Raw genomic sequence first — 24,859 nt, 5'->3', positions numbered from 1 at the left:
AGCTCATGTTGGCTGAAAAGCACTCTCGAACAGTGTTCTCTTGCAGCCTTGCAGTCATGTCACCACCATTACCGTCTGAAAACAAAGTCAGCTCACATATATGTAGTCCGAATATAATATGACATTTACTGTAGAAATGTTGATATGATACGTATAACATTTATACATTTAACATATTTATTATTATCATTAAAGTTCAACACCACCATTTTATTCTGGTGACCGGGCTGTTTCAGACTATACCTGGAAACAGCTTGGTACGTCTACACCTCTAATAAGCATTAGTATTGTAGCACTCAACATTGTTTGTGTAGGATATCCAGTTCTTATTTCTAAGGACATTTATTGCACTTATTGTTATTTACATTGGATTTAACATAATGGTCAGCTTTTGCATTTTAATTAAAAGTAAGTTAAAGTTAAGTTAAAGGTATAATTTGTAAAATATGGCCAGAGTTTGAACGTAGCTCCAAAAACAAAGGGGGTAGCACCAGAGTTCCCGACAACTGCTGCTCTCTGCTAGCCATCCTTGGCTGTAGCTAGCTATCATTAGCTAATTAGCTCTGTTAGCTGTTGAGCCAGTGACCCTGCCTAGACAGAGATCTTGGGTCACAGGGAAATCACCACAGGCTCACCTCAAATGGGCTTGGCAGCTTGAGGGTGAACATGGCTGGACACCGAACTGGGACTGAAAATGTCTCCATGACCAGTGGAGCTCAGTTTGAAGACAGGGGCTAAGTATGGAGGTGATTTACAGCGGCTCTGACCAGGACTACGACTGTGGATGAGAAAACACGGCAGGCAGGGACAGGAGAGGCTTCACAACAGGAGAATAAAGAGTTAAATTAGCATCAGCATGTGGCAAAAACAGCATCTGGAGTCAGAATACTTTCACAGACAAGACAAACCAAGACTGTTTTGGTGAGTTTTATTTTGTTTACTATTTTGAGTTTGAATGTGTGTTTCATGATGTGTTAACAAGGCAATTAAAATCGCTTTAGTAGTAAAAGTAGTTCGTAAAAGAGAGAAACCTGAATTCAGAGGGTGTGCGATTGTGTTTTTCTGTTTGGTAGGAAAATAGATGTAAGAATATTTCCTTTGTTGACATCTTGTAAGTTCAGTTTGTTCCTTTATTACACTAAGAGAGCTTTCCATTTGCATATATCTTCCAGCTGAAACTAAGGAGGTTATCTGACTATCTTGCAGTGCAAAGAGGTATTATGAAACAGGACTGGTTGGCGGGCTAGCTGGTTAGCATGCTAACTTCAGTAGACTCTCTGCGACACAGTACATAGAAGTCTTTGCCATAACATCAACTCACATGTTTCTTCACATTCTTTTGATGTGTCAGTTCATTTTTTGAACGTTGTAAACTAAAATCCTGGCCACATTTTACCCTTCAAAAGTGAGAGCTCTTCTAGGGTACTATGATTTCAGTGAACTCATTTTACTCCCAACTTCACATTAAGGGCTTTCTTGTATGTGTTGTTCATTTGGGAGGGGTTACTGCCACACTCTCTGTTGATCAGCATGTTCTGACTCTTGCCAAACTCTTGAGAGTTGTTGCTGTTTGCTTCTACGACTTACAGAAGCTCTACTTGGCATTTCATTGGTGTTGTGCGGTGGGAGTCTCTCAGCCACAGACGCCAACAACTTTTAATTTAAGGGTGACAACAACATTTTGGCATTCATGCCGCAGCAGCAACCAGATTACTGGATTCTTGTTTGTGCAGGCCTCTTCTTTAAAAGGTTATGGCGTTCTTATTGGTTGCTGCATGGATTAAGCAAAATTACATGTTTTATTAATATCTGTCCACATACCATGAACAAAGAGGTGATGTAACCTTGATCAGGGCATAGCAGTATGCATTACTAATATTACTTTGCAACGGCCTGTTGAGATGACACGGAGGGGATGCATGTGAAGGAATATTAGAAAGAATTCAACACTGCCATGCTTGCCCATTCTGTTTGGTGTGAGTCCCTCTCTGCGGGAACAGACTGATTATAACAGAGACAGACATCGAACCTCTCACCCATCCCCACCCTGTCTCTCTGATGGAGCTGAGGGAAGATGTGTTTAAAAATAAATGGGTAAATATTATTTAGCTGTCAGATGCAGATGCATTTGAAAAGTCTGTTCAGACTTACACCAGCCACTGGAAGTCTAGCCTTTAACACTGTAGTTCTGCTATTTACAGATTAAACGCAGGATCCCAGGTTTGACATGCATGTACGCTGTTTAGGAGATCACTGTTAAACACTTGTGATGTAGTTACTCTGCTTGCATCATCAAGCGGAGCCTTGAGAAATATTTTGTCCACAAGCCAAATGAGATAATGGGAAATTCCTCAACTGAAGCTTTCAGACTTTTCAGAATACCTATCTGCTTATGTGAGATCATGAACAGAAAACTAATGATATCCACTGCAGCAGAGCATTCCCTTTGCTTATGTCATACTGTACAGTATCTATCCTTCTATTCCAATAGTTTTTGCATCCCCCAATAGCTGTTAGAGGATCATATTACAAAAATAAAAATACAAAACACATTTTCTAAAAAGATGTATTCACATTATGCCTAAAAACTTTTCTGTGTCCCACCTCCATAATTGTGGATGCTGGGAATAAGCATGCAGAAGTATATTCAGAAAAACACTGTGCCCAAAGTTGTTGAACCATGACCCCAAGCTGCTCTGACCTTTGCAAGCAGAGCAAATTGCTAAAGGCTAGTGGTTGCGCTGAGAATAATGATGGGGGATAAAATATTAAAGAGTTCTTCAGAAAATACCTGTATAATAATAAATTATCAAACAAAAGAGACCAAACAAAAAAGATTTTATTGGGCAGCATAACAGCATCATGTTGTGTCGCATTGGTAAAGCGCGGCTCGGCACAGCTCGACTTCTTGTCACAGTGACGCCAAGTGCAATTACCCTGACATCATCTTCAACATGACACATACACATCCCTTTCTGTTGAGATCTGTTCATCTGCCACCAAACAGAGGTGACCAGACAATTCAAACAGATGTGACCCGGGTGTGGTGGAGTCAGTAACAATTGCGGTCCCAATTTGCTGGCGGTGTGCAGGATGTCCATGTCACACAGGTGATGATTCTAGTTATGATTCTCTCTGACCAGTCAATGGTCTGCAGTTTTTTGACTCCACAGGTTATTATCAGCTCAGCTTGCTTGGAACCTCAACAGAAATGATACCCAAAAAATATACCATGCAGGTACCAGGTACTATCCACAACTGAAGCCAGTTAAAAGCCAAAGTTCCAAGTGAGTTAGGTCGAGCCAAGCTTTTCCATATCAAGGAAATATGGCATTATTTGCTCTATAGTGATGCAACAACTGCTTTCACTGTTAAAGGTGAAGGTAAAACTGTTAAAGGTAAAGGTTATGTTAACATGCTTTAATGTTAAAAAAAACATATATTTTTATTTTATTCTATTTTTCTCATACTCTCTTTAAGACCCCCCTCTCAAAAAGGCCAGTCTACTCTGATTGGTTAGCCCCCACAGGCCTGAGCAAGCACCATTCACCGTATTTGAGCATCGCCTTCACTGGTGTTTTTTCAACCGCTGCCGTGCTGGGGGGATTGCAACCTTAAGGAAATCCTGACGGCTCATTTGAATTTTGAAGGATGCATTTCTCTGTCGATTAAGCATTTTAATAATTTAGAGATCATGCTCTGTAATCAGAACAGATTGATGTGATAACATTTGCAAATATTTGCATATAAATATTTACCAATAGTTTAGTTACCCGCCTAGTTTTTTTTTCTGATATAATGTGAATATGACTCAAGACTTACACTCTTGTAACATACACACACAATCCAGAATGTAGGACTACACATTACAAGGAGACACAATACCTACAATACAGGAATGGTCTAAAAAATCCAAACCCAGGTGAACAGAAGTCTGAGGGTTGTAATAATTACAGCAGCAGTTCCACCACCATCATTATGCAGAAACCTAATCAATGGTCATTACGCTTAAGGGGGGCTGCGATGTTGTTAATGAATAGTTCCAATGAGCAGTGAGCTCTGTGTGTGTGTATGTGTGCCAGTGGTTAGTGTTAATGTCTCTAATGAATAGATGTGGCACACGCAGCCTGTGGACACCTGCTGCCGCCATTAGTCCCAAAGAGCAGACTAATCACCCCGGCTTTCAAATCTGAGCAGGTTATTCAGTGTCCCTCAAACTTGAGGACCCTTCATTACACAGAGCCTGAGTGTTCGAGGATAATGCCGCCTTATTCAGATATATTCTCCTTCGAGAGGCAGTGGCACATTCTTCGCAGACCTAAAGAATAAACTAGAGCAGCTAGTATGAATGGGCAACCAGCATGGACAAAGATGCGCACGTATCCTCGCACATTCACACTTGTTACCATCTGTTGCCTCCCACCTCGTCTATACCTTACTCTGCTCCCTTTCCCTTCCTTTGCCAGGCTCGCTGATTAAATCATCCTCGCAAGAATTTCAACAATCAATGCGCAGTGAATCCCAGTTCCTACCTGTTCCCATGGCTACTAGAAAGACAGAGAACTGAACTGTGGGAGATGTAGTGTTTTTTTTCTTTACTGGTCTGAGTTCTCTGGTTCTTTCTTGCTGCAGCGGCATTGCGGTATTGCTCATCCTTCATTTAATTTCATTTTTACTTATTTAAATCCAAAGGTGCCAAGGCAGAGGCATACAATAAGCAAACAGAGAAAGAAGAAAGCTCGAAGGTACACAACAAAAATCATGGAACTAGGAGGTAAACAACTACGATCATCAAGGAAAACTAAGAGGTAAACAACTGAAATCATCAAAGAAACTAGGAGGTAAACAACTAAAATCATCAAAGAAACAAGGAGGTAAACAACTAAAATCATCAAAGAAAACTAAGGTAAACAACTGAAATCATCAAAGAAACTAGGAGGTAAACAACCAAAATCATCAAAGAAAACTAAGAGGTAAACAACTGAAGTCATCAAAGAAACAAGGAGGTAAACAACTAAACTCATCAAAGAAACAAGGTGGTAAATAACTAAAATCTTCAGAGAAACAAGGTGGTAAATAACTAAAATCTTCAGAGAAAACGAGGAGATAGCAATAAAGGTAAAATGCATGTTAAGTGAAAATCAACAATGTTAAAAGGTAAAGGTTTATGAATTGACAATAAGGCAAATAAATAAAACAATAAGAACGGTACTCAATAAAAGTAGCAATTCAACCTAGGATTCAGAAACCATCTGGATATGGATGTGCAATAGACATGTAGTCAAGAAGATGCTTGTTGGGTGGGGTTGGGAGCAAAATTGGGTGATACACGACCAAGACACAGAGAGGAAGAGAGAGGGATGACAGCTGCGGGAGATGTTGAAAGATTGAGCGTCAGGGGTTACCAGTGCCATGGTTGCACTGCAGGACTCAGCTGTGAGCTGCTGATTTACAGGCCCTGAAGGACAGCCACCCACTCTGCAGCCATGAAAGACAGTGGAGAGGAGGTCTCGTCTCCTTTTCTACATCACCATCATTCTGTCTCCTTTACAGCTCTTATCCGGTCTCTATCTTGTCTCGCTGTACTTTTTCTTCCTCCATTTCTTGATCTGTTATCATTCTGAATCAGCCCACTATGTAACAGTGAAAACCAACCTCCAGCGAGGTGAATAATGATGACAAATTGAAATAATTACACCTGAGGGCACAGTCAGTCTTTCTGTGAATCTATCTGCCTCCATACGCACAACCCATTTATTTGATTGGTCAGTCCGGTTGTACTTCCCTTGTTGGTAATGTGACTGAAATGTGTGTTATCAAAAGGCTGCAGGCCTCAGTGCACTGGCAGGAGCAATGGAGAAAAGGAAAGAAACCACAAACAGGAACTATAGCCTGCTTCCAGGAACCACCACATCAACCCACGCGCACACACACACACACACAAACACACAGAAGCATGCACAGAGAGCATGTGCGTCCACACAGACACACTGTATCTGAGTCTGTCTCTACACACCACCCTCTCTTTATCTCAGAAGGCAGAAGCAACAGTTAGTGATCACATGACCACAAGAGTCGTTCCTCTAAGCTGTTAGCTGGTTAGCTCAGGCTCAAAGTAAACGTTCAATAGAGGAAGTGGATGCGAGTAGAATGAGTGCAGTTTGTGAAATGTTGTTTTTTTTTTTTTTGCTCCACTCTTTTTCACTATTTAAACAGAGTACACTGATGGAGAGCATGAAGAGCTACAAGAGCGAGAAAGAGAGGGGAAGGAGGGGGGATGCTGTTGCCAGGGCAACCGGAGCCGCGGCGGTTGTCATCATGAGGCTTCTTCTGCATTGTGTGTATGCGCGTGTGAGGACACAGCGCGTGTGTGAGTTCACCCTCCTCTCTCCAGACAGGAGGCGAGGACATCCCCCTCTAACACTGTGCCAACGGAGAGAGGAAGAGAGAGAGAGAGAGAAACAGAGACAGAGAGAGAGGGAGAGAGAGAGAGAGAGAGAGAGAGACTGAAACCCCATAATGCACTGCACGCTGCAGGGCTGAAGTCGTGCAGATTCATCAGTTCCTGTTCGGAGGGATTGTGTGTGAGCGCACACACACCTCGTACACCCAGACCGAGTGCGAGAGAAACACACAGACGACCAGGCAGGTAAGACGGCTTTTCTCTGACCGTGCGGACAGCGACTGGGTTTACAGGATGATGTGTTCATCCGTCTGTCTGTTGCTGCCTCTTGAGAGGAGGAGCAGGGAGAGTTGCTCTATAGAGACGACAGGGTGTCATTAATATTTGACATGTTATGATTCTGACAACTTCCCTGCCTGTTGCTGGTGATGCTGCTGTTGTATTTTTTTTTGTACTTTCCAAGTAAGAAGTGTGGGATTTTTTTTAGGGTATTTCCTGAAGAGATTAGAAATGGCTGATAAGCATGTGAAATATCTGTTAGTTTATGTCTGCCGCTGGCTTTGTTCTTTCTTTTGTTTTTTTTTTTTGCTTCCAGCTTGCAGATACGGTTCAGCTGTAGCTAATTTGAATATTCTGGGCAGGTTTTTGCAAGCGGGAGAGCTGGTGCACACTGTAACTTTCAGGAAACAGCACAGTAATCTTTTTGTCATTCTGAAAAGCCTGTTTACCTTTTTCAGTACATCAGGCACAGGTCCAGAATATTCATGTTATAGAATAGTTAGAGATTATAACAGGAATGAGGGAAGTTTGATTTTAAAGGTTTAATTGCGAGTTAATGTTGCATGATTTTGTCTGATATGCTTCATGTAACGCTGTAGTGAAACAAATTGTGTGATTTCAAATATAAGCCTGATGTGCCCAGTCAGAAACAACTCACGACACAGTGATGCATTTTAAGTGACACTTTCATGTCGATGACCACTGATGAGGATTAAACTTCCAAAGCTCTTAGTAATTAAAATTAAATATACTGAGATGTTTGTCCCATGAGACTTTTACTACTTAAATAACCTAAGCTTGTTTTTGCGTCTAGAAGAGACGTTGTGTGAGCTGATTGGCGGGTAAAAACGTGGCTTCTCCATTACGGGTCATTTGGTGGTTTAACGGCCACTGAGGCTTGTGACCATATCTGTTGCACCAGAGACACAGACAGGCTGGAAAGCACGATTGCAGCAGCTCAGGGCAGGGACTCTTAAACTTTACTGCCCTAAGACTTGAATGGGAAATTTCACTCCTCCACCCTGGGACCTCATTGTGAAATGGTGTTTCAATGCTGTCATGTGGAGACACAACAGAAGGTCAAAATGAGCACACAGAGTGAGAGTCTAAGTTAAAACCTTTATTCCAAATGGATATAATTTGAATGTCAGTCATAGAGATCCCTGAGGAAAAGAAAACAACTAAATAACACGGGTTGTGTTATCTTAATATTACACAGCTCAGGGTAATTTTATTTATATTACCCTTAAAGTCTCACAGGAGCTTTGGGCCTGTTTTACTTGTGGGTCTTGCACCTTCTGACAGGGTTTATTATGTGGATGTGGGAAGTTGTTTATGCAGAAGCCCTGTAACAGACTATGCAAAGAGCTTTTGCGGCTCGGGATATAAAATGCAAAAAAGCCATAATGCAGATCAGACAAAAAAAAAAAAAAAATCTTTTGAATATTCAGTTTGTCTCCATTTAGCTCTGACAGAGCACAGCTTCTATCTGCACTTCCCCTGCAGAAATCCACCTGTCAAAACTCAAAATGGAGAAGCTCCTCTTTTTTTATTATTCTTATGATTCCTTTCATTAAGGCCCCCCCCACCCTTCACTATCTGTGTTGTCGCCTGATAGAATTATCCACCAGACACCTATGTGACAGTAGCATCTATATCTCTGCCCACGCACAGTAATAATTCAGCGTTGGTGTTCGGGAGACTTGAAGCCGCCTGTTGAAGGTATATACATGTATGTATATACTGTAGTCCTCTGGGTATATATGGTGTTCTTGAGAGTGTGTTTTAGATGAAGCTGAGAGATACTGTAAGTAAGAGAAGAAAGGAGAAGCAGAAGGATGTATGTCTGTCTCTAGTTATAAGAAGAAGAGGTCATACCACAGTTATTTCAGTGGTGAGTTTCTGTATTTGGAGGTTTTTGAACAATGCTAATTCATATATATCCAACCACTGCTCTGTTATAGATCTCTGTGTTGACAGACTCAAACATTTTTTCCCCTTGGAGCCCCCAGAATATGTTGGTACCAGAACTCAGAGCTGTTCAGTCGAAGAAGAAGAAGAAAGACACAGAGGTTCTGCAAGGTCATGTGGTTTCAACATCCAGAAATAGCTCCTGTTGTTTGAAGATCATCTGTTTAATGATTTGACCTTAGATACTCAACAATAGAGCAGAGGTCTGTTCTGAATGCTGAAAACCTCACCGAGTCACTCCGGGTCGCCCTGCTGGATTTTCCATTTGGTAAGATCCTTGAGGTTCTCCAGTAGATATTCTTTTGCTCTCGGTCCAGCTCTGGCTTTGCTTAGCAGCGTGGATCAAAGATGATATATGGATCCAGATCTCCTCCAACTTTAGCTCCTCCTGTCTTTGTTCTCTTTCTCCATTTTTTTTCTCTGCCCTCACTCCTGTCTTTAATGATCTGGAACACAAGGGACACATGTTCATATATCCGTGGCCCCAGTTTGATGATCAGAACGAGGGAGGATGTGAGGGACACTGGCTCGAGTGAGAAAGTAGTGCCTCAAAAGTCCTTTTAATTCTCTGCCGCGTACACAGACATCAGCAGAGCAGTGAGCAGGAACCTTAGTGTGCATTAAATTATCTGCAATTGCAGCAATTATCTGCAAGTCCAGAACCTTTCACTGTGCCTTGTCTCTTCATCACTGCCACTGTCTTTCCCTTTGGACTAGAAGCCCGCCGGTGGAAAGTACATATGCTCAAGTACTGTACTCAGGCGTGATTCTGAAGTACTTGTTATTTCCATTTTATACTACTTTGCACTTCTGCTTGACTATGTCTCGGGGGAACCAGCACTTTGCAGATTCATATTTTAAAACAATGAGCATTTAAAATAGAAGGCCCTGTTGTACAATAAATTAAAACCGTATGTAATCTTGCTTGAATTCGCTCAGTTATGGCCAGCTGCAACATCAGAATGCTGCATATATGTTAATGCAAAAATAATACTCCAATTATATAATATATTTAATAATACTTGGACACTGACAGAGACCACACTGCCTCCATAGTTGGTACTTTTTGCTGTACTCAATACTTCTATATTAGTCACAGGTGCTATTGCTACCTGTAAAAAGAACTTGTCAACTCTTGGTTACAACATGGTGGTTAGGTGGGACAAGTTCACCCAAAGATGAACTTTTCAATCATAATCTATCACCCCCATGCTGATGGATAGGCAGGTGAAGTTTCGTAGTCCACAAAACATCTCTGGAGCTTCACAACAAAAGAGCGTTGCAGCGTTCTCCCAAACAACTGAAGTAGAAGGGGACTTGTTTTAAAACCTAAAATGGCTCCATACGGCTCGTCCGGCATAATCCAATTGTCTTGAAGCCTCGAGATCCAAAGTAGATTTTAAAGACTTGGATTACGCCTGGACAAGCTGTATCGAGCCATATTTTGCTTTTTTTCTGGCGTTTTTTTAGGTTTTCAAACTATTTTTGTACTGTTTCCATAAGTTGGAAATAAGACACCGAGGCGAGCAATTTTGCAAGATTGAAAGCTGGTAACGTAATGACCACATTTGAAGGCATCATTTTAACAACTTTTGGTTCATTGTTTTTGTTTTTCTGGCCGCAACTTTACTGTGTTAGTTCCCTCTCACTGCTCTCATCAGCACCACTTTCAGCAGTTTTTCTTGTGAAATAGCTCTGAAAATCAATTTAGGGAGTGCCCCAGTAGCTCAGTTGGTAGAGCATGCGCCCAAGGGGTACGAACCCGACCTGTGGTCCTTTGCTGCATGTCATTCCCAGCCCCTCGTCCCACTTTTCTGACATCGCTTCAGCTGTCCTGTCAATTAAAAGAAAAAAAGCACCCAAAAATAATTAGAAAATAAATAAATAAAATTTGATCCAAACGATCTCGCACCAAAGGGCAGACAGACAAAGTTTGTTGCTGGCTGGTGAACATAATGCCGCATTTGGCAGCTAAAGAGCCAGATATTTTACTCAGGGGGTGGTGGACACCAAATCAGACGTAAAAGGGGAGTAAAAAATGGACTTTTATTTGCCAGGTCACCAGAAATACGACTCCAAATTAACAGGAATATGGCTCCGAGTCTGCTGGATGTGTAAATTGGCAACTAAGTTCACCATAACAACTTTATAGGGTGATCACGTGTCAATGTTATGTTTACAGCTTGTTTTCACTGCTGCCAAGTAGCCAAAAAAACCTGTAAATAGAAAGTACACTGTGCTGGAAGTATGTTTTTTTTTATTTTATTATCTAAAGTATAATTTAGAATTTTTTGGAAACATTTCTGGTCATAATGGAGTATTTCCACATTGTGATATTGCTAGTTTTGCATAGGTTAAATATCTTTTACTGCTACTACAGTAGTAGATGTTGTGTGGCATATCTTTGAAAGCTGTTGAGCTATTGAAGGTCCATGAGCAAGAAAATCTGAAGCTGACCTCCAGTATGTGCTCTGAGTGAGGCAAATGAAAACAAATATTTCCTGACAGAGCGTAACTCTTCAGAGGAAGCTTTTTTCCAGAGAAAAATACTCTCACTTCCTGTAGTTTTAGACTCCATCTGCATTCTGGATTATCACAATACAACCTGCTCTGAGACACTTGGGGAACACTGCATCGTGTCCCCAAGTCAGTGTCATCCTGGAAAACAACTGCAGGACCTTTTTTGGGAACGAGTCGGTGACTTGCCAGCTCTAAAATCAAAATTCCATATTCCAAGCATCTGTAGTGCGTCGCTTTGACTCTATGAACGAATTGATAAATATTTATAGAAGCTGGAGCTAAACATTAACACTTAGAGCAGCACAGATCCATCATGGGTGCTTTTGAGGGCAGGCTGCAGGCTGCTGTTCAATCAACACCTTTCCCTTACACTCTTACACACACACACACACACACACACCTATCCACACACAAGCCAATACAGTGATAAATTCCAAACACCCTGATATATTGCGGCCACAAGTCAGTGATGTGGCTCTGAGTCACTTGGTTACACCCACCCGACACATACACACACACACCTCCGCAAAACACACAACACCACGCACTCACACATGCTCACACAGACACACAAGCACCTGACGTAGTGTTTGATGGAGTTAGACACCATGGCAACAGAGCTGTGACTCTTGCTGTCCTGTGAGTGGACTGAAGCTGTGGAGGAGGGAGGAGAAAAGCTACCAGCTAGCACTGCTACTCAAGTGCAGCTATTATTGTTCCCAATCTTCCCTCTCCTCTCTCTCTCTCTCCGTCCTCTGCCTTTTCCTTCTCCTTTTCGTCTCCAGCCACAACTGCTCCTCACATGCCGCATTTTCTTTTTTTGTCTTCAAGTGCAACACAGAGGCTGTGAGTTGAAAAGAACTCAACCAGAGGAAGTAGAGGAGAGGTCAGCAGGCATGTATTTTTAAAGCCATCGATTGTGCAAAAAAAAAAGAAAAAACCCTGACACATCATCAGAGGGAACGGCGCCTGATTCGATCGGCCGCAACTAGACAGCGCTCCGCATGGCGTCTTATTTGTTGACATATTATTTTTATCTCGCTCTGCTCGCACTCTCACTCGCCGCATCTCCCTGTTTCAATCACAAAACAAAATGAACTCCTCCTCTCACTCTCTCCCTCTCTTTCTCTGACTCTGTTTAACCCTTTTTATTTAAATCCTCCTCTCTCTCTTCTCTCTACTGTTGCTGTCAGTCATGTTTTATAAAGGCAGCAAGCGCAGATAAGGAGAGCACAGGGAGGTGGAGTTGGGTGGGGAGGGGTGTGTGTGTGTGTGTGTGTGCAGGTGGACAGGTCTCACAAACAGCATCTGTATGAGATTTACAGCCTGCAGATACAGATGGTGGTGAGACTGCGAAGGGGGAGAAAAGAAAGGGAGAGGGAGGTGTTGGAACAGTGCAGGTGAATTGCATTTTTGGTTCTCCGGTAGCATTTTCACGGTCTGATTGCCAGCATTTGTTAACATACGCGCATGCACGCAGACGTGCGCGCACTCACACACTCTCTCAGGCAGTGTGAAATTGTGGGAACGTGGCTGTTGACAGTAGAAGTTTGTCTGAGTTAAGTTCCCCCCCTCCCTTCCTCTCCTCTCCTCCCTCTTTCGCGTACGATCCAAGCGCGAGCTGTGAAAGGTGAACTCGCAGCCTGCTGTGGATAAATTATGTGTGACATGTTTAGCTGTGCAGCCTTATATGGAGACTGGCGTATCTGAATACAGTAGGGCTCTGCCAAGTGGGAAGGAGAGAGAGAGAAGAGAAGGAGCGAGGGAGTGAAGGACAGGGAGGGAAGGAGGAAGAGGAGGAGGAGGAGGAGGAGGAGGAGGAAGGAAAAGAGGCAGGGGAGGGAGAGAAGCGAAGGAAAGAGGGAGGGGGCTGTGACAGAGGGAGTGAAAGAGAGGAGTGCCGCGAAGCAAGCATGAGGTTTTCACTTTCCGCTCTCCCCTCAGCAGCAGTCAGATGAGTCCGTGCAGAGATACAGTAAGTCTTTGCTGTTTACTGTGTGTGTGTGTGTGTGTGTGAGAGTGTGTGTGTGTGTGTGTCTGTGTGTGTGTGTTCATTTGTTTAGACTAAGTTGTCCCTGCGCACATTTTTCTGGCATTTATCGCTTTATTTTATTCACCATCTGGATGTTGAGCGTGATGTGTTGATGTGTGTTTGAGTTGAGTTATATGCATGTTTGCGAGTGGGCGTGTGTGTGCGCGTGTGTGCGCGTGTGTGTACATATGCAGATGGCCACCGTGCTCGACTGCTAATGTGTGGCAGTTTGAGGCGGGACGTTTTTTTTTTTTTTTTAATGTGGAAAAGAGCTGAGCGGACAAAAGAATGGGTAATGTTAGTGTTTAATGTTCCGCAGAGTAGTTAACACACACACACACACACACACACACACACACACACACACACACACACACACACACACACTCACTCATGCACACGCAAAAAAAAAAAACGTGCACACAGTGACACACATTCCCGTTCCTGGCAGACTGCACTCTGTCTCTCTCTTTCTCTCTTGGACTACACTGAAATCCCTGTTGTTGTGTGACTCCTACTGTTAACACTAAAGCTAAATATGCACTCATGCTTATGGATGAATGAATGAAAACACACAGACTCACTCAAAAAACACACATACGAACAACCCCACTGTACACTCCTCCTGTATAATGACTGGACTACTGGTGTTTACACTACGGCTGCCCTCAGGAAATGATTACACTCCAGCGTTGCTCAGGCCGTCTGTACCAGTCTGAACCACAATGACACACACACACATGCACACACACACACACACACTCTGAGAAATCATCGTAGAATTTTGTATGTTGTACAAAGGCCAAAAAAGTGAACATAATTTGGATGTAAAGTAAAGTTTGTGTACCAATCCCCCCCCCCCCCCCACTCCAAAAAAAATCTGAATTTGAGTGATTTAAATAGATGGAGTTCAGCTACATGATGGATTTATATACTGCTGTAAAGAAAATAACAAAATAAGCAGAGCACAACAGACAGCTTCATTTTGAATTTTCAGTATAAGCAGGATTTAAGAACATGTTTGTTTGCTTTGCTTTAAAAGCTTAATTAGTGAAACAGATCGAAAGTGCCTGGAATGCATTAGCTTCAGGGTCTACACGCTTTTTCAATTAATCTTCTCAACATGCACAGCTCATTTGCCACATTTCCGCACGGCTTGGACACCCGTACTGTGCAGGGAGTTAAAGGTGTCACCTGCTCTGATGACACGTTGGAGGTTCAGTTCTTCGTCCAGTGAGTTTTATGTAGCTTCATCTTCTTTAAATCGTTTCTCGTTTGCAGTGTTTAAAACTTAACAGACAAGAGAGTTAGCACAGTTGCTTACCTTAATGACTAGACTTTTTTAGCTACATACTTAAAGGCAGAATGAGTCGGATTTTCCTTAAAAAAAAGGAATAAACTCATACAAAAGTAATCCTTTGCAGCTAGCGTCCGTATCTCCAGAGACCTTGCCATCATTTTTCTGTGTTCAGGATGTTTTAGGCGTCAACCTTCAGGCAGTGAGTGTGTAGCCCCCAGCCAATAGCAGCATGGTAAGCACGCATCCAAGAGGACTAGTCTTCAGGTCACCGTGGTGTTCACCCTTCACAACTTTCTGACTTGTAATCAGAAGTCTTGGAGTTGTGGTTTGCACACTGCATGACAGATTAGCAACAGGGGGTGGCACATTGCAAGATCACACATGCAAACGTGACGCAGGAATGACGCAGTACTCATCTGGAGCCAGAAAACAAGGAAGAGAATGAAGAGAATACGAGTGGCTGCGAGTGACGGACGTATCCGCTCTCATCAGCTGTAGGTCGTTCCTCGCTCCTTGACCCATCTTCTGCAACTCAACCACGTAGCAGACATCGACAACACATTGGCGAGCTGTCGCCGAGCTCCTGGGTCATGTCTCCGAACAGATCACACGCACCATTCTTCCATCATGGGAACGGTTGCCGATTCACCTCTGATCTGGAGTTTTTTTGTCGGAGATCTCCAAAAACCATCGGCGAGTTGGAAGGTCAGGGCTAAAAAATCTTAACTCATTCTGCCTTTCACAACAAAAGCCTTGCAGTGGTTTGCTGTTGAAAAACTTAAGTTACAAAACTTTATTGCAGCTTAATATCATAAAAAATTAGAACAAGAACTTAACTTTGGGAATAGAGAGCGTCATGTTGTTTAAGTGTTGATGGAAATCTGCTGGTGGCCTGGCAATTAATATGTATGTTAGAGGGAACACCGTGTGAGTTTTTTATTTACCCGTTTATTTTTGGAGCAGAACGACTCGTCTCATGTGAGTTTATGATTTACCAACTGATGCTGCAACAGACACTGCGTCTATCTATATTCTCCCTGCTGTTTGGAGAACACGCCCTCTTCTCACCCTCTCCACATCTCCACACCTCTGTCTCCCTCTCACAGTTTCACTTCCCCACCGCTCCCCTGTCTCCCCCTCTCTGCAGCTGTCTGTCCTATTCTCTGTCTTTCTGCCTTGTTTCTTTTATGGCTCACTCTGTGTGTTTCTCTTTTGGCGTCTGACTCTCAGTGGGTTGAAAAAAAGGCTTCTCTGCAGATCAGAGCCGGCAGATCTACAAGGTCATTAGAGTATAGAGCAGCGAGAGCGCAGAGGCACTCAGATACATACTGAATTTCACAGCGCACACGACTCTGACTAAACAACCCCGTGTGAGAGAAGAAAGAGACTCTAACAGAGGAGAGGGAGGGATGCATGTAACCTGCGTTTGACTGTGCCGATTTAAAGGAAAAATAAGGAATGTTTTTCTATGAATTTCTCTTTCCTTTCTTTTCCTCCCCCACCTTCCCTCGTCTCATCCCACAACTAATCTGTCCTTTAGAAGTGATGTCATCCCCCTGCTGTCCTCAGCAGGCACAGGGCAGTCTGTCGAATGCAGATGAGCAGTGCGTTTGTGTGCGCGAGAGGAAATGTGTGTGCAACGCGCATAATGACAGGAGCGCCACGATACCCTGATTTACATTATTCAATTATCAGGAAAAAAGAAAACAGGGCGGATGCTCTGATCAAGGTGACAGCAGAGGGATGTGAGTGGAGCTGACTTTGAGTCCCGAGCCCTCAGAAATTGAACACAGAGCATCAAACTGGCAGATAGACAGTCAGTCGCTCGGGCAAATGGTTGGGGGAGTCCTGTGAGGCCATTTGGCAAGTGGCAAAATCACAGTGAGTCAGTCAATGGTGTATGATTGCTGTTTTCCCTGCAGTCTGCAAAGCTGTCACCGGACTAATGCACACGAGTGGAAGATGTAATCTATAGTAAATACAGTTGGCTCCATGGAGGAGCCCTCTGTGATTTCCACAGATTAAGGTGTCAAACTGAATCACCGGTCATAGACAGCTGAAGAGTACAGATTATCCCTCGTTTGGACAAATGACAAGTCGGGGATTCGCCACTTCATGCGTGTGGCGTTGCAATTTGGAAAACTGATTGCAGATATTTTCTTTTGGGGGCCCGTCCGCCCCCTGACACCAGACTGAATGACCACAGAAGGCTAAATCATCGGCGTTAATCATCTTCATCTACTGAGCTTCATAATCTTTACAACAATTCTGCTGTTAAGCTTTGCAGCCATTCAGCTGCTAATCAGCGATCATCTTGCTGTTACTGAACCGTCTCCTGTCAAGGATTTTCCACCATCATAAATTATTCTTATCTTGCTGCACTTCTTATTGTATCCCTCTCTGTCTGAATCCCCCCCCCCCTCTCTCACTCTGCTCCCATCTCATTATATGCTGAATATCTCCACTCTGTCTATCTCGGGCCATGCCACCTGTACCTCCCCTCTGTCTACCTGTCTGTCCATCTCGTTTCTTTTGTTTTCATCATCCTCCTATTCACCTGTCTGCCTGCGTGGCTCAGTCTCTGTCCAGGTTGGCGTACGAGAAACACAGCGCAAGTAAAAAAAAGAAAAAAGGGAAAGATTGTGTGTGTGTCTGAGTGTGTGTTTGCCTTTTTTTTAAAAAAAAAAGTCTGATAAAGGGCCCCGTGCTTGAAATGCCACATGCGGAGGTGGTAAATTTACACAAGGGAGCTTTTTCAAAGTGGGCAGCTCCTTTTTTCATCTGTCTGCCTCCCGTCCACCTATTACATCTATATCCCTCGGACGTCTCCTTTCTATCACGCGCTGTCTGTTTCTTACCATCTATTTGTCTTTCTGTCTCTGTGACTTTTCCTCTGATTCTCGCCGTTTTCCAATCTCTCTCCATCTACCCTCCCACCCACACTCTCTCTCTCTCTCTCTCACACACACACACACACACACACACACACACACACACACACACCTCCTCCATTGCTATTCCTGAGAGGAGTAGACTGGTCTGGCAGTGGGTTGGTTTATGTCCATGAACTCAATGACACCCTCGCTACCGCTGCATTACACCACACTGGCACTACCAAAGCCAGGCAGCCACACTGCAGTGAAGATAAGAGGAGCAAGCAGTTGGACAAAATGTATGCATAACCCTAACACACACACACACACACACACAAGTATCTAAATCATCTCACATCCCTATTCATGTGGGTGTCTGCCATAACTGCCTCGCCCCCCCTGTCTCTCCCTCCGTGCACGTCAGGCTGTTTAAACACTTGCGCTGATATCACAGTGCAGACGACAGCTTGCACACGTGCCACTTGACTGCCCCCGTCGCCTCCCCTCCCCTCTGTTTGTCTTACAGCTGAAGGAGGGAGTCGTAGATCGTGTGCGTTCATGTGTGTGCGTGCGTGATAGAGAACGGGCACAAGTGATAGTTGATGTTGTGCATATGCATACATATTACTCATGTGGTTGTGTCCTGAATATAAATGCACCGGCTGACCTTCCATTCATCTCTGTAGTTGCGTATCCTCCGCAGATGATGCAGGATCTGCTGTCTCATGGTTTGTGGTCAATACTAATGCGTGTGTGTGAGAATAGGATGACGTCTTAGATTACCCTGATGGTACAATCTGTGGAAACATCATGGTAATGGAGTATCATTTCAGAATGACCAGCACTCAGCCCAAGACTGCCGGATCAAATCTCAGACTCACATGGGTGGGACCGGGCGTTTGTTTGACAGGGTTCACGTGTGAGTGTTATTAATGCCGTTGTCCCCCCGGCAAGGTATTGGAGCTCATTAATATCACCGAGATGTCCATCACTCAGTGTTCCTCAAGCAGCAAGTGAAAAAAATGTTATTGTGGCTGAGAAATTTTATGGAGACCAAATGCTATATCTTTGGCTCAAGTAAAAGAAGAAACTTAGCCAGCTTCCATTATTCACTGTCACGTGAACTTAATGTTTTCTTAATGAGCCATGTCGCCATTATTGATGAGGATATTATGTAAATCTGAAATATTACTTATATTTAAAGAAAAAACCCTGAGATCTCACCCCGCTTTGATGCCCGCTATGCTCAGGATGTCACGATTTCAACTCTGAAGAGAAAATCGATCAAAATGAGAGCTTAATTTCTATTACTGAAGCAAAAGCAGGATCTGTGAGACAAACTTTTTTGCTCCTCCCTCGTATACTATATAAAAACAAAAGCAACGTGCTGCAACAAACATGCCATTTAATAGTTTGTTCCTAACTGAGTGCACTGTGACCAAAAGAGTAATAAAACAGTTAAATTAGTGGTAGCAACGAAAAAAAAAACATAAAGTTAAAGTAAAATATCAAAAAAGTGCAAAAACAAGATATTTACAATCACTTTCAGTAAAGGTTTTACAGAGAAACACTGTTATTTTACAGAGTTTTATATGCAAAACTTCTGTAAAAATGTTGAATTATTTTGAAGTGTGATGAAATATCATTATTACATTTTAAATAGATTATTTAGATTTTGACCGTATTGCCTTAGTGTGGTACATAAAAAAATAAAATAAATAAGTTGGGTATATCACACTTGATACTGTTCTACCTTTCTTATTAAGGGACTAAATTTGAAAATATAAATGATGTTAGGGCATAAAACCAATCATCTGTTGATCTTTACAAATCAAGACTTGGTTGTCTAACAGTGGCCTTGCTGTCAGCGCTGAAAAAAATAAAATAATTGAAAAGGTTATCGAATTGTGACCTTAAAATAGAAAGTCAAATCATATTTTGGGAAAAGTTGATTTCCAGGATCTTAACACCGCTGGAGCTCAAGGCACAAGAAAACTGCAAAAAAAATATTTTAGCTTGTTAAAGCTCCTGTAAGCGTTATTTTCTTATTAAAATAAGTCTTCACTAGCTCCATATTACAACAGTGATTTCTGTTATAGATCCCTTTATTCAATCAGGACAGAAAACTCCATAAAGGGGCGGTCCTGTCTGCTCTTGACGGCACAGACAGCAGGATTCTGATGTAGAGAGAACGGATTGTTTGCTGCAAAACGGACAGAGAGTTGGCTAAAACGACGACAACACTTACAGCAGTTTAAAATAAAAGAAATGTAATATCAGATGTTCTTCTACAATACATTCCAACCTAACACTGGCGACTTTTGAGATCACTGGAACGAGTCTGTTGATGAACAGATTAGCTTGGCAACAAGAGCTTAACAAACAACAAAAACAGCAAATAGTACTAAATTGGTAATTATGACTAAATCCAGTGTTTCATAATCCAGTGTTAATCTGTAAAATGCTAGAAAGTTTTGTTTCTTGTCAGCAAATTGTGTCATCAACTTTGATAAACAAGGGAAATCATAAATTAGCACACAATCCCTCAGGGTCCACCTCAACTCCTGGCCTGTGTCAAGTGATCAGCCAGCTGATGGTCAGCAGCTTTCTGCCAGTCACGCTGCCTCAAAAATAAACTGAAAAAAAGCTGTGTGCACAAACAAAGCAATCAAGTCCACAGTTAGCTAACACTGTGTCATCTGATGTGTTTATAGATGATGAAAGCCCTGCTCAATCCGCTAGCGAGCCACTTGCTAGTTCCCCTGTAACTGTTCACACTCCAAGCCACAGTGATGGGTGCACTGTATACTACTGACTAGATTGTGCAATTTATTAGAAAGCTGAAGGTAAGATTCGCAGAATGATGTAGAAATTGAGGCCTTTGTTGGATCAAGCTGTGCTAAACTGAGAATTCTGTTTTCTGCCAGATAATTTCTTGCCTCGTCTGACATTTTTGTGTATGACTCTGGCATTTCCATTCCATTCCGGTCATCTCTAAATTAATCCTGCACTCATTCCTACTGCTACCCTATAAACATGAAATATAGAAGACTGAAAGTAATGTTAGCCCTTGGTAATGTCACATTTTTTTATATAATTGACAGCATGCTGGCCTGCCTGTTTTTGTGGTTTGTCCCAGCTGTTTGGTTGCTGTCCACTTGTCCAATTTTCAGTGGGATTTTAAATGAATTTTGTCCATGAATCTGTTCCTGTCGACTTTCCAAGAAGCGGTGACGTTGGCTAAAATTATTGGCACAGCCATAACATATTTGAAAGACAAGACTCTGCAGACTTAAGTGCAACAGGTCAAGCAGCTAAAACGACTCCTAAGATAGCTGTGGGCAGCAGAGGATTCACCAATGAGGAGCATTCAACGTGTGACTCTGGATATTTAGCCTTTTATGTGAAAAAAGGGTCGTCAATTAATATTTTTTTGTCATAGTTTTTCTCGACAAAACAAACAGTGCTCTGGCCTGATATCAGGCTGTGGCGCAGCTGATTTGTGAAAATACTGTTCAAGTGTGAAGTTGGACAATATGGGTCGAGGAGAATTTGAAAGGGCCAAACTCTATTGACAGAACATTATGAGCAGTTTTTCATGTAAGGTTCTCTTGTCCTTGTTAGTGAAATTGGATACAGGCTTCATTGTCTTCAAGAAGGTTGCTGATCTTTTCAGGGCTGTCTGGGCTTGTCAGTGTGTGGACCTTGGTTCGATTGTTGCCATAAATAGAACTGTCACAATGTTGTGACAACAAAAAGTTAGTATGTGGTGAGAATTTTCTTTTACTTTGGTTTGATAAAAGGTGTCTTATCACCAATTTTGGGGTACGAGTACAGACCTAGAAAGAGGCATTTTGGGAAACTTTTGGTTGATGCCACTTTAGAAATTCATATTTCAAACTTTCAGTGCTTTTTAAAAAATAGAGCCGGATTTGGTTATAACTAACAATTTAATACTATGTTCTTTGCTGTGTTATGTTTAGCTAGTGTCACGTTCATGTAGCAGCAGCTTTTTCAACCCAATCTCCAGAATAAATGTTAGCCAAGTACGTTTCTGCAAAACAACAGATAAGTTCAAACTGGACATTTGTTTATGTCACAACTTTACATTTGTTAAGGTTGAATTTTCTATTTCAACGCTGTACTTATTCTCTGTTTAGGTTTAGTCACAAAAACCCCTTGGTTAGGGTTAGGAAAACATCATGGTTCGGTTTAACATACCTGTGTTGCTTGCCACGCTCACAGAGGGAGCCGGTCTTGGTCGCCACAAAATCAGCTGGAATTGTCTCCAAGGCTCCTTAAAAATACAAAAAAATGTTGCCACTAAAACTGCTGGAAATGTGTGCAGGTCTCCTTTAAAAAACAACCAGTTTGGGCACCCCAAAGCTAAGCTAACTCAATGTTCATCGTCGGACCGAAGTCACCTTTGTTTGGTCGGAATGTGTTGTAGCAGAACATCCTATAATTCCTCATTTTGCACAACCAGAACTCTTCCGGTTGGAGTCAAACACAACTCCAACATAAATGTTGAGTTAATGAGCTAAAATATTAGCCACATGGTCCTTGTGCTGTCTTCGGGCATATAGCTAGTTGGCATCAAAGCAGGTTGACATCTTTAAATACAAGTAATATTTACAGGTTTCACTGTTGTCAAGAAGGTTGCTGATCTTTCCAGTTCTGTCCAGCTTTGTTTTTTGTTGTTTGTTGTTTTGTTAGTTTAGTTTAAATATGGTATCTCTCATCACGAGTGTTGAAATAAGTGATAAGACTCAGTAGGAGGCATATTGTGAAACGTATGGTTGCAGAAAGTCATTTGCATCCAGTGCTCCATGTTTGTTTAAAGGTCACTCTTTGAATAGCCAAAGAGTTTGCATTTTGCTTTCTATTGCAGCACCTTGGCTAACCGCTTTAATAGCCTCATTAATGGGAAGTCGAGGAATCCAGCGGTTCAAATGTCACACTCGGAGTTCATTTGAAAAAACTTGGTGTCTTTCATATGATTTCCGCCGTACTGCTATGACACCAGGCCGGATCTGACACCATTAACCGCTTTGTCCTTGCTTTAAACATGGTTTCTCTGGTTGCCGTGGCGATGATGACCTTGCAGCACATTACCGTGGTACTGCAGCATAAGGTGTTGTGTGAACAAGGAACGAGGAAGGAGAGATAGAGGGGGCCGAGACAGTGGGCGAACAAAATGAGGACAGCTGCTATTAAAAGACGAGCCACGTTGACAAAGTTGTTTATGTCACATGATACTCGGAGCGCAACTTAGCAGAAGGCGAGCAGATTTCTAAGAAGAGGTAAGATTTGGGGAGATAAAAAAAAAAAAAAAGTGGGAAAACACTGATGCATACGTGTGAAGAGAAATAGAAAAGGAGAACAGGTGGGGATCAGAGGAAGATAAATGAAGAGAGATGAGGAATGTCAAGATGGTATCACGGTGGAGTTCCAGCAGTGCTTTGAAATGGAACAAAATCTGCTTTTTTTCTCCGCCCTACTCTTCCCTCTGATTCCTCCTCTTTCGTACCTGCCAGCGCTCACTTTGTATTTCCCCTCTCCCTACCAGACACCAACCTCTGTCTCACACCATCTTGCACTAATTGCTCCTGTTTGCCTCCCATCACTCTTCCTCTAGCCTGTATCCTTCCCCTGTCACCACCTCTGGTCTCCGTTACTCTATTTGTCTCTCAAAGCCTCTCGCCCTCCCCCCTCCCTCCGTCCTGATGCTCCTATCAGTGTAAAGGGCAGCTCAGGTCGTATATAGATGATATCCTGGTCAGCCGGCGATGCGGTGTAATACGAAACGTCCAGCATCTGCTTTTTGCTGCTGCAGTCAGCGCCCTTTAACCTCTCGCATTACCGAATTTTCCCCTCCCTCCCTCCATCTTTCCTTCTGCTTTTTGTTTTCTTTTGCTTTACAGAAGGTGCAGTAAGCAAGCATATTTCACAACATCCTCAAGGAGAAGGCATGAACATTTTCGGATACTAAGCCCTCCTCTGAAACGGTAACACTTAAGGAATGTCTGAACCGTCAACTTTTCGCCTAAACAAACAGGACCTTTTCATTACCAAACACCAACTCCACAGGCACTTTAACAGATCAGAGTTTAACACTGTGACTCTCTTGGGGAACGTGAGCAAATTGTTTCCTCTCACTTTCCAGCTAGTTTTGACCATTGCTCTTTTATTTGTTTCTCTGTCTGTTGTTTCAAAGGTCAGCCACAGGAAATCAAACATGGAGGAACCTGCTTTCTGGCTTTTTTTCTCTTCACCTTCTCTATTTTTCTTCTTTTCTGGAAGTCATTCAAGGTGAATAAATGGCTCCCATCTCTGGCCCCTGTTCACTCCTCATTCCTTCTCTCTCCCTCCCTCTCTATTGCTCTCAGATGCAGGGCTGAACGTGGCTCGTGTTAACAGAGCGAGAGGCCTCGCCGTAAAACAAAGTGCAATTCCATGTGGCTCGCGCTGAGCACGACACATTAATATGAAGATGCGCAGCTCAGCGTTAATTTCATCAACGGAACTGAAATTTTTTTTCTTGACAAACTTTACGACCAAAACAAAGTAAAAAGTCACCTTTGAAAATGTGAACTGCAATATTGTTGATTAATTAAAGCTTAATAATAATGCGAAAGATAGACAAATGGTAATTAGAAGCCGTATTCGACAAACCTGCAGAATAACACGTTGTCGCTTCTAACTAATAAAACAGAACCCTCCGTTGATTTCTCCAATTAACTTGTTGCATTAATATAAATAAACAGCACTCTCTGTCAGTCGTGTTTAGTTTTTGTTGACTGAAAATGTAAATCTTTGTTGATAGACTAAGAAACAATAAATCAAAACCAGGTGCCAAAATCAACAGAATAAACCAGGAACAAGCAAAAACTCCAGTGCTTCTTTGTGTTGTATACAGACTCATAAAAACTCATTGTTTTTGTAGAGAATGATGAACGCAATACAGTTTTTGCTCAATCCTATTAAGGCATATATAAAGATTATCTTATGTGTGTCTTACATTGTTTTTGAGGAACAAAAGGTTTGATTACAACATTAAAATCCTCCTCCTTCTCCCTCCTTAAAAAAATTAGTTTTATGTGCACTAGGGTTGTCTAAAATATGGAAATATCGATAAACATTGATAGTGTTTCAATATTCATTTTCCACAGTATTGATACTGATACCAGCGGTGTTTCTCATGCCCTCTTCTCTCCAACAGCGAATCAACACACACACACCGTTGCAGTGCTCATATAGGCCCGGTTGCAGTTGTGTTTATCACACAATACACGATCCTTATAGCTATATTTGTCTTTTAATAAAAATCTAATATTTTGTGCCCTAAAAGTTGTGGAAATGTGGTATCCGTGGTATCAAACATGCTATCGAATATTGCTATTTTTCAAGGTATTGTATGAAAGTTAGAAACGTTAGTATTGGGACAACAATAATGTGCACTCGGGGCGAGGGATGCACAA

At 42.3% G+C, this 24,859-nt stretch overlaps 1 protein-coding gene across 1 annotated transcript in view; it reads left to right on the top strand.

The window, feature by feature from the left end:
* The first annotated feature begins 13,082 nt into the window (after window positions 1–13,082).
* Window positions 13,083–24,859, top strand: part of LOC141017284 (muscleblind-like protein 1) — a 66,434-nt gene continuing 54,657 nt past the window's right edge. The window contains exon 1 of the mRNA XM_073491952.1: window positions 13,083–13,148. The gene's annotated coding sequence lies outside the window, so the exon portion shown is untranslated. The remainder of the gene's footprint in view (window positions 13,149–24,859) is intronic.

The sequence above is a fragment of the Pagrus major genome, chromosome 2, assembly GCF_040436345.1.
Source record: "Pagrus major chromosome 2, Pma_NU_1.0".
In the NCBI taxonomy this organism is placed as follows: Eukaryota; Metazoa; Chordata; class Actinopteri; order Spariformes; family Sparidae; genus Pagrus; species Pagrus major.
The sequence above is the reverse complement of the archived record's forward strand: the minus strand, read 5'-3'. Positions and strand labels throughout refer to the sequence as shown.